Source organism: Panulirus ornatus, chromosome 44 (assembly GCF_036320965.1).
Source record: "Panulirus ornatus isolate Po-2019 chromosome 44, ASM3632096v1, whole genome shotgun sequence".
Lineage (NCBI taxonomy): Eukaryota > Metazoa > Arthropoda > Malacostraca > Decapoda > Palinuridae > Panulirus > Panulirus ornatus.
The window spans coordinates 4,735,630-4,746,836 of record NC_092267.1 but is presented as its reverse complement, the minus strand read 5'-3'; the positions used below and the strand labels follow the sequence as shown (position 1 = coordinate 4,746,836).

Here is an 11,207-nt window from a genome sequence, read left to right as displayed (position 1 = left end):
AGAAAGTGATCATAAAAGATGGAAGGAGTGATGTAAGTATCTGGAGTTTTTCAAAGATATTCTATCCTTGTCATTTGCATCCTAACATTCCTGATGTGTTACTGTGGTTATGCAAAGAGTCACCTTTGGCAAGGCCATATCATCATCAGTTGACATAAGGAGTCCATCATTTTCCCAGCTTCTAATTATAAATCAGCCACAAAGCTAAAGGTATTCCTTTTTTTTCATACTTGATTGTCATTTCCCACGTTAGCAAGGTAGCACCAGGAACAAAGAAGGGCCACATCCTCTCGTTTACATTCTCTAGCTGTCATGTGCAATGCCAAATCACAGCTCCCTATCCACAAGCAGGCCCCACAGACCTTTCCATGGGAAAAGGGTTGTATGCAATAACATAACATTCCTAAAAATGTGCTTCATCACTACAATACCTACACAAAGCCCCAATAAACCAAAATTTGCAGTTTTTCACACATTCCTCAAAGTTAAATTTTTTATCTGAATTTATAGATGTGTGTTAATCATCAGTGTATGAAACAAGAAAATATTTGTGATAAAGCCTTTATTTGTAACTTTATTCATTCTTTTTTGTTGTTGTTGAAAGTGATTTGCTTTATATCACTGAAAGTGATTTGCTTTATATCACTGTACTTGAAACAAATTCTTTATTTTCACGATGCATATCAAAGGTTTTTATTCTTAACAGATTTTCCATATACCAGAATTCTACATGATAGTCCACCTGAGACTGTAATTGTTTTCGTACATGCATCGATGGAAACATTTTTATGCTACTATTTTTGGAAATGACTCGAGTTAAAGCAACTTGCTCCTTTTTCTGTATCAGTGTACACAAATGTTTCTGGAGATCATCTTGTTAATGCAACCAAATCCTTCAATGTTTCCAACATACAGTTTCCCACATTCATTGTGTCCAAAGTGAGGGATAATAATATTCCAGGAGTACCTTGAACACTGTTTGTTCTCAGAAGCTTCTGTACAGTCTGCAATAGGAACCCAATATAGAATGAAAAGAGCTTCCTATGATATATGAATGTAAATAAAGACTGCCCACAAATTTCACATCACACTCCAACTTTTCCACTCCAGTTTGAATGAGCAGATGATCATTTCATGAAAGTTTCCTACACAAATCAAATTTCAAACTTTTACATACTGCTGTGCACAAGATATTGTTGTTGAAGATTAGCTTTCTGCAAAAACAGTTTTCTTAATTCATCACACCAAACTTTTTCGAAACCTGTGCACAAAAATGTATCTTAAGTTGATGTTTCTGCAAAATCAAGTTCCCGTATTCATTATACTTAATATTTTTCACACCACTGTGTACGAGCAAATTTCTCTAAAGATGTCTTTTCTACAAAAACAGTTTCCTATATTCATCACATCTAAACTTTATATCACCATTGTGTATAAGCCAATGTGTCTGAAGATTACCCTTCCGCAAAAATAGCTTACCTTAGTCATCACATCCAAACTTCTTCACACTACTCTGCACAAGCAGATGTTTTTTAAGATGAATATATGCAAAAAGTTTCCCACACTTATGCCCAGACTATTTCACACCACTGTGCACTGACATATTGCTGAAAAGCACCTTTCCATGCAGACACTCATCCAAATTTGTATTCACCACAGTGCACAACAAAATAACTTTGAAGAACACCTTTACACACAAGTGATTTCCCATTCCCACATTCTTGACAGGTGAACATTTTTGCATCAAAATTTTTTCACATTTTGAACAAAGAGATGCTTCAGAAGATTTCATCTCCATAGAAACAGTTTCCCATTCTCAGTAAGGCTAATTTTTCCTGACCATTGCAATAAAGCACATGCTTCTGGAGATGCTCCTCCTTTGAGTATAGTTTCTTATGTTTGTCAGACAGAAACTTTTCCCCTCCACTTGGCATTGTTAGTTTCTGCTCTATTCTTACACTCTTGATAAGCAATTTCACTCAGGATCTGAAAGAGGAGAGTTGTCTTTAGAAACTGTTCTCATCATGTTTCACATTTCAAACTAAACTGTTGAGAAATACATTAGTCATATCAAACTTAGTGATGACACTAGTAAAATGTAGGAATAACTTTGGTAATTCTGAGAAATCCACAAACTTCCGGAAAAGCAAAAATGTTTACTGTAATTCCACCAAGTTCTTCCAAATTAATGGGATGCATACAATAATTTTTCAGCACAAAGTATCATCCCATGTCCGTGTGCCAGAAAGACATTTTGGTTGGCAGTAAAAGCAAGTCTTTAAAGCATTGTAAAAAACAGTTATGCTTAAAGCAATTCCATGAAACCAGTCCAAGCTCCTCTATTTGGGACCACAAAAGGGAAAGATATCTTGCAGAGTTTCTCCACATTCATAGACGTTGGAGATTAGTTGTCGAAATCAATCTAGCCAAAATTTCTTGCCGATATGATTGATTTGGGAAAGTTTGTAGAGTTGCTTACGATTGCTCTACTGATAGGCCAACTACAGCATGTATTCTTATATTGTATTCTTTTCCTTAATATTCAATCATCATTTCCCAAGTTAGCAAGGTAGCACCAGGAACAGATAAAAAAAAAGCCTCATTCACTGACATCTATTCTATAGCTGTTCATGTATAATGTACTGAAACCACAGACCCCTATCCACAAACAGGCCCCACATACATTGTGGTTTCCCCCAGCTGCTTCATATGCCATTTCAGTCTACTTACAGCACATTGCCCCCTGTATACCATATTGCTCCAATTCACCTTGTCCTGTCCATGCCTTCCACCCCATGCATGTTCAGGCCCTGCGCACTCAAAAATCTTTTTCACTTCATCCTTCCATCTCTATTGTGATCTCCCCATTCTCCTTGTCCCCTCCACTTCTGACATGTATATCCTCTTTATCAAGCTTTTCTCATTCAGGCCCTGAGCACTCAAAAATCTTTTCACTTCATCCTTCCATCTCTATTGTGATCTCCCCATTCTCCTTGTCCCCCCCCACTTCCGACATGTATATCCTCTTTATCAAGCTTTTCTCTTTCATTCTCTCTATTTGTTCCAACCATTTCAGCACAACCTATTTGGCTCTCTCATCCATAATCTTCTTATTAACACACCTCTCTCTTACCATATGATAACTTAGTTGATCAACCCTCCTCATACCACATATTGTCCTCAAACATTTCATTTCCAACACTTGCACCCTTTTCTATATATTCTCATCCATAGCCCATGTCTCATCATTACATTGCTGAGACTAACATACCTTCAAACATACCTGTTTTCACCAAGATAGTCACATCTCTTTCCACAAAGATTTCAGTGGTACAAGAACCTTCACTACTTCACCATCCATGCTATGACTCCTCATTTCTGTGGTTCAGTTCGTTGCTATGCACACTATCAGGTATCTAAAACACCCTACTTTAAGTTTTGAACATTTCAAACTTACACCCCAGTTAACCTGGGTTTTTTTCCTTGTAAGCCTAATAACCTTGCTTCACTCGTGTTCTAAACTTGCTCGTTTCATGCACTCTTCCGAACTCAGACACCAACTCTACAGTTTCTCACTCAAAGAAATATTTGAAAAAAATTTTCCAAGTTTATTTTCATGTTGGTTTTCAAACACCATATTTTCTTTCCTAAACCATCCACTTGAGATTTTTCTTATAGTTTTCCCCTACAGTCCATGAAAACAATTTTATACCGCTTAGCACTAGTGTACTTTTTGGAAACAATTCTTGAACAAGGACAATTTGCCTTTTACAAGCATTCTGTACATTGCTAATTGCATGCAAATGCTTCTGGAGATGTTCCTCTTCTTATGATAACCATGTGGTGCCAGAATCAAAAAAGTCAAATTACAAAGAGAAGTTATAGGCCATAAATCTGAAAATCAAGGAGGAGATAAGGGTAAAGGGTACCTTGACCAAAAGTTTTCCTTGCTTTTAAACCATTTTGATGACAACAATGAATTGAAACGATACACATAAGGAACATCTAGAAATCATAATTATGAGAGAAACTTATTGGAAAAGATGTAAAGAGTTTTTTTATAAGTGTCTGAATGGAATAAACTGAGTGATGAAATTGTGAATGCAGATGGCACACACAAATTTAAAAGTTCAAGAGATGGGACCCCCCCTCCCTCAAGTTCATAACTCACTCATGCTACTGTGCCCAAACAATTGCTTGTGAGGTTTACCTATCTACAAGCAGCTTTCTATTCATCACATGGTGTCTAGAGTGAGGGATAATAATATTCCAGGGGTAGGCTGACACCATTTATCCTTGATAGCTTCAGTACAGGCTGCAACAGGGACCCAGTATGGAAAGAAAGGAGCTTCATGTAATATACGAAAAAATAAGTAAATACAACCAATACATTACACAGCATCACCTGAACATATCCACACCAGTGTGCACAGGTAAATGTCTCATGAGATCACCCTTTATTGAAAAAAGTTTCTCCACACCAATCACATTCAAACTTTTACACAACATTGTGCACAGGCAAATGTACTTTAAGCTGATTTTTCCGCAAAAACAGTTTTCCACATTCATCACATCTAAACTTTTTTATGCCACCGTGCACAAGCATATGTACATTAAGTTGATTTTTCCGTAAAAACAATTTCCCACATTCATCACATTCAAAACTTTTTACACCATTGTGCACAAGCAAATGTTGTTGAAGATCACTTTCCCACAAAAACAGTTTTCCGCATTCATCACACCCAAACTTTTTCACACCACTGTGCACAAGAGAATGTTTCTGAAGATATCCTTTCCGCAAAAATAGTTTCCCGCATTGATCGCACCCAAACTTTTTCACACTATTGTGTATGAACAAATGTTTCTGAAGATAACTTTTCCGCAAAAACAGTTTACCACATTCATCGCAACTGTATTTTTTCTCACCACCATGCAGGAGCAAGTGGTTCTCGAGATATGCTTTTCGCAAAAAGAGTCTCCCACACTCATTGCATCCAAACTCTTTGATACCAGTGTGCACAAGCAAATGTTTTTTGAGAACATCTTTACGTAGAAACAGTTTCCCACATTCATCACATGGAAATCTTTTCACAAGTCTTAATTTTTTCACATCACTCTGCCTCTGAAGATTTTGCCCATTCCGCATATCATTCTGCTCCGTAAGATTTCTTCCATCTGAAAATAGTTTCCAACTTCCAGCAGAACCAATTATTTTCTGACCATTGTGCAAAGGAATATGCTTCTGGAAATGATCCTCCTGTGAATATAATTCTCTACATTTCTCATATGGAAACTCTTTCTCTCCAATAGACATTGTCAGTTTCTGCTCTGTTCTTAGTCTTGAGATGAAATTTCACTTGGTGTCTGAAACAAGAGAGTTGTCTTTAGAAAGAATTACTATGAGTCACATTTCAATCTCTGGACTACTGAGGAACACATTCAACTTAAACTGACAGTGTAAGACACTAGAGTAACATGAACTTTGGAGTTTTTATAAATTCATTAATTTTCACCAAAGTAAAAATGTTCACAGCATGATTATGCACATTTCCCTTTAGATCAGTGATTTTTGTTTCATACTTGTTTGCAGTAGCATCAGGAATAGACAAAGAACATCCTCAATTGCTCATGCCTGCTCTCTAGCTGTCATGTGTAATGCATAGAAACTAAAGCTCCATCCACAGGTAAGCCTTCAGACCATTTCATGGTTCCTCTCACCCTTCATATCCCCTTGTTCAGTCTACTGACAGTATGTTGCCCCCTGTATGCCACATTGTTCAAATCATGCCATCTCATGCATGGTACTCACCCTCCTTGATGTTCAGGCTCCAGTAACTCAAAGCCTTTCACCCCATCCTTTTATCTCGTAGTCTTCCCCTACGAGATAAACATACTTATCATTTTAGTCAGTCTCTCTTTCCTCATCTTCACATGTCTTAATCACTTCAGCACAACCTGGTTAATCCCCTCAATCATCCTCCACTTACTAACGAATACTCTGATGCTGTCATTTTCCTTGCAATCAGCTTCCTCACACCATATATCGACCTCAGGCATTCATTTTCAAAAAGTCAAGTCTCTTCCATTCATTTACATTTAAGGGCCGAAGCCTCACATCCACACAACACTGCTGGGATTACTATAACTTCAAACATATCCATCTTTGCCTAAAGAGACACTGACCTCTCCTTTCACACAGGACTCAGTACACTAAGGACTTTACACCTCCTACCCTGTGACTCACTTCAGTGTTCAAAGTTCCATCTGTTTCCAAGTCCACAGCCATGTATCTAAAGTAATCCTCTTCTTCAAGGTCCTCCCCATTTAGACACCCAAAATACTCATAAAAAATGCTTTGGGTAACCAAAACCTGGGATTTTCTGAATGAAACACTAGGAAAGACTTGTGCTAACATCTCTCATGGCTTTTTGTCCCAGTATAGGTATCAAGCAATCTACAGCTCCTCTGAACCCAGGCACTCTTTCCTTCCTTACTAATGAATGTTCTAGTGGGCATCATTTTCCAAAATAAACTATCTCATCTACACTAACACCTGTTAATGTGTGAGACCCACCTCCTCAATAATTTTCTTCGAATTGTCTAGGAACCTCCTGCTGCCCAAGTACCAGCACTTGAAGCCTCCTGTTCATATGAATGTTATGAAAGCCTTCCTGCCTATGAAAGTACTCAAGCTAACCCTTACTTGTACTAATAGCCTCCTCCTGACTCATCTTGCCAACTTGGCTCGTCACTGTATTGGATACCCAAACCTCAATGTATGTGTTTTCACAAACATACAGTTAACCAAACATCAAACCTCACAACATACACATTCACTGGATACATGATCCAGTTAAATGTCTGAATGGTTTGACATGATAAAAATTTTGAATTTTTGTAATGATTTTTTCTTATTTATCTCTTCGTCAAATTCTTTGATTTCTTCTCATATGATAATTAAGAGCCCAAATGACATGTTTATCATGAAAATGAAATAAGAAATGTGGATTTTCCATTTTCTAAGGTTACTTATAATACCATGGCATTAACAATTGAACTTAATTTTTTCCCTCAGTTGTTTCATTTTTAAATGGACTGGCATTTTATATATGGGTATATTTTATATATAAGTTTGAATGGAGAAAAACTGGAGGAAGTGAAGTGTTTTAGATATCTGGGAGTGGATCTGGCAGCGGATGGAACCATGGAAGCGGAAGTGGATCATAGGGTGGGGGAGGGGGCGAAAATTCTGGGGGCCTTGAAGAATGTGTGGAAGTCGAGAACATTATCTCGGAAAGCAAAAATGGGTATGTTTAAAGGAATAGTGGTTCCAACAATGTTGTATGGTTGCGAGGCGTGGGCTATGGATAGAGTTGTGCGCAGGAGGATGGATGTGCTGGAAATGAGATGTTTGAGAACAATGTGTGGTGTGAGGTGGTTTGATCGAGTGAGTAACGTAAGGGTAAGAGAGATGTGTGGAAATAAAAAGAGCGTGGTTGAGAGAGCAGAAGAGGGTGTTTTGAAGTGGTTTGGGCACATGGAGAGGATGAGTGAGGAAAGATTGACCAAGAGGATATATGTGTCGGAGGTGGAGGGAACAAGGAGAAGAGGGAGACCAAATTGGAGGTGGAAAGATGGAGTGAAAAAGATTTTGTGTGATCGGGGCCTGAACATGCAGGAGGGTGAAAGGAGGGCAAGGAACAGAGTGAATTGGAGCGATGTGGTATACCGGGGCTGACGTGCTGTCAGTGGATTGAATCAAGGCATGTGAAGCGTCTGGGGTAAACCATGGAAAGCTGTGTAGGTATGTATATTTGCGTGTGTGGACGTATGTATATACATGTGTATGAGGGGGGGTTGGGCCATTTCTTTCGTCTGTTTCCTTGCGCTACCTCGCAAACGCGGGAGACAGTGACAAAGTATAAAAAAAAAAAAAAAAATCTATCTAATGCATGTGTGATGTGCTCAGATTCTTTTTTTGTCAAAATAAATCATGAAATTATTAATTTTCTTTTTGATAATTTGAACTGTGGTGATGTGAACTTCACCCATATCCTGATGAACTGTGGGAGGAGCTTGAAGCAGCTATTGGGCAGTTTCAGTTACCACCAGGTGTCACCTCCAGTACATCTGTTATTTTCATGGATATAATCTGGATGTAGTACTTTTCTCCAAAGCACGTAAATGCCCAGCCAATTCTCCTTCAGTGGATGTGCAAAGTAAGAAGACACGTTAACCATTACCATGAAGCTTGAAGGTGTTCTTCAGCTGTAACATAAGCTGTTATTTACAGTATTTTTTCTAAGTTAACCCTGCATTTGTCAGACATTCATATATATGTAGTATATTCATATCACAAACATGGTAAATAAAAGCCACAATCCTATTAGCTGATATTTAGGAAAATAATTTTTTTGTCATAAAGGGGTTCGTCAAAGAAAGGCTGGTACATATTTTCATTCGACTCATGTTATAATCAATTCCAAGTATGTATGTATCTCTGATTCTGGTCTTTAATCCATACCTTAAGTAAGGTTTCCATTTTTACTATCACATCTCTCCTCTTACACAATAGCTTAGCATTTAACAAAACATTTAGCCAGATCCTATAATCTTATTTTCCCTAATACTGACCATGGCTGAGTGAGTGAGATCCATGAATTTTGTTACAGCCACGAGTTTCTACTGATCATCAAACTTTCTAAGCACCTCTGATTTCATATCCGAAGTGCTAGCCTCATGCCTAATAATCCTGAGGAGTTTTGATAATATTTGTGGAGATACTTATGTGGCTACACTTACTTTGGAGGCTGTTATCAATGGGCAAGCAAGTACTCAAAGGATGGTGTGTGCATCATGCGTGTTATTGCATACAAACCAATTGTCAGTGGCAGTGACATGAAGTGATACATATTTTGTCAGTGTGTAGGATATATATCTAATAGTGCTCTGCCATGACATTATAAAACCCATAATGAAAACATTGATTCCTAAATATACAATATATCTTAACATTTAAGGAAAAAAGATTTCATGCACTGAAAATGTGAAGGGAAAGTTTTCTTATTTCAAATCTATTACAACTACGAGCCCCTGTGTGTCAATATTTGCACCTTTGCCCTATCTCTCACATAACTGAAATATGACAATTCATACTGATATAATCTACCTGATCTTGAGATAAGACAGTCATTCATTGTTTGAAAGAAAATGGTTTCAACCTTAAAAGTAATCTTATAATATCAGTTTTACCTTCGAGACTAACAACGGAAATAATTCATTGTTGTATGCATAACATTAATGCTAACATTCTTTGGCTACAATTAACAGAAGATCGGTATGAGCCATGTGAGAAGAGTTAGCATTTTTCTCATTTTCAAGATGATAAGTGGTCGGCCCCACGCACATCCAAAGGTGATATCTATCATTTCAACCTTACCTGTCCAAAAGCTTGTATGCGTGTCTTCTAGGACATTCAAGCAGAGAGCTATCATCCGAGGTGCAATACCAATGAAAGTCTGAAAGAAAGACATATACGAAAGTGTTCTTATAACACAGAAATGCTATTAACGCATGAATAAAAATGATTGCGTAACATAATGGTCAAAACATCTTTAAATAGTCTCCAGGTAACAAAGTGTTCTTATAACACAGAAATGCTATTAACGCATGAATAAAAATGATTGCGTAACATAATGGTCAAAACATCTTTAAATAGTCTCCAGGTTATCTTAAAAAGGCATCTGCCTAGTAAGAAAGGTTAGATATTCTCAACAGATGATTATGATACTTGTAAAGTTCTATTATAATCGCTAGTAGATAAGGTTTATATAGGTTCTGATGATATTCTGGGCGTGTATTACCTACTTTCCAACCAATTACCTTTGCATTTCCCCTGACATACATAACACTTATCACATTTAATACCGTACGATAAAATGAAATGCTTCATATCAAGCACAAGTAACTCTATTAATTACGATAAGCCATATAAAGCACCAAGAAAATATGAAGCCATTTTCCAATTCTAGTTTCGATGTGCAACTAAACTGATATATTACCACGTCGTTTAATACAAGAGATAAGATAGCTCGGACCTCCATAGGAAGTTCTGTTATCACAACGAACCATATATAAAAGCCAATAACATGTAACAGTTCCCCAATGATAGTTTCGATGCTGGGCTAAAACATCATATGACCCTGGTTTGCTATCTTTACGCAGTCTCCTGTGTGGTGACTGTACACCTGGGGCGCCGGTAGTACATGGGGGCCCCCTTATCAGATAAGGGTCGCGATCGATAGCACCCACCTCGGGCTGCCTATTTCCCCATATATACTTTTTCCCCATGGGGATAACCGGCCCATATGACCTCGTCAGCCACCTGTCACTAGCACTGTTAGTGGTCTGGACTTCATAGAAGGTCACGATAGTCGTCCATCATACCTGCCTCGCAGATAAATGCAACAGGCGAGGGAGAACGTCAACGCCATCAAAACAAATCCAGGAGGGCCCTGCTGTCAAGCTAGCGCACCGCTGCACCAACGAGCAAACACACCCAGCGCATTTACCAACCGTCACACGAACATATCCAGCGAATTCATCAATCGTCACACAAACATATCCAGCAAATTTGCCCTACAGCACACAAACATATCCAGCGCACAGCTACAGCCTGCCATCACGACGGTGAATTTAGCAGCAATTAAGGAACACTATATTGAATTCAGGGAGCCATTCGACTGAAAATATGCAGGTGAATCACATAATTGCCTGTTAATAGGGAAGTGGACAAGGAAACATCTAAGATATGAGAGCGGTACTCCATACCAGTGTGAATATAACCTTCATACATATGAAATACCAGCGCACCAAACATTCATTATAGCAGCTATACAGCATCACCCAGCATTTGGGAATCAGTATTCATGATTAAGTAGGGTTTTCAGGCAAGAGTGTCATGTAAAATCATGAGAAAAGAGGACCAGGTGAGCGAGCTTAAAGGAAGGTATGCCATCTGGGTCATGCACAAACCAGGTGAGCGAGCTTAGAGGAGGGTATGCCATCTGGGTCATGCACAAACCAGGTGAGCGAGCTTAGAGGAGGGTATGCCATCTGGGTCATGCACAAACCAGGTGAGCGAGCTTAGAGGAGGAGGGTATGCTATCTGGATCATGCACGAACCAGGTGAGCGAGCTTAGAGGAGG

At 38.4% G+C, this 11,207-nt stretch overlaps 1 long non-coding RNA gene across 2 annotated transcripts; it reads right to left on the bottom strand.

Annotated features, from left to right (window-relative positions):
- Nucleotides 1-544: 544 nt before the first annotated feature.
- On the bottom strand, nucleotides 545-10,575 carry LOC139762684 (uncharacterized). 2 transcript variants are annotated; one of them, XR_011715756.1, is made up of 4 exons: nucleotides 10,447-10,575; nucleotides 9,440-9,518; nucleotides 4,211-5,364; nucleotides 545-1,986 (listed from the first exon to the last, which is right to left on the bottom strand). It is a non-coding gene; the product is annotated as an uncharacterized lncRNA (long non-coding RNA). The 2 variants fall into 2 exon arrangements; XR_011715757.1 differs by lacking the exon at nucleotides 4,211-5,364.
- Nucleotides 10,576-11,207: the final 632 nt, after the last annotated feature.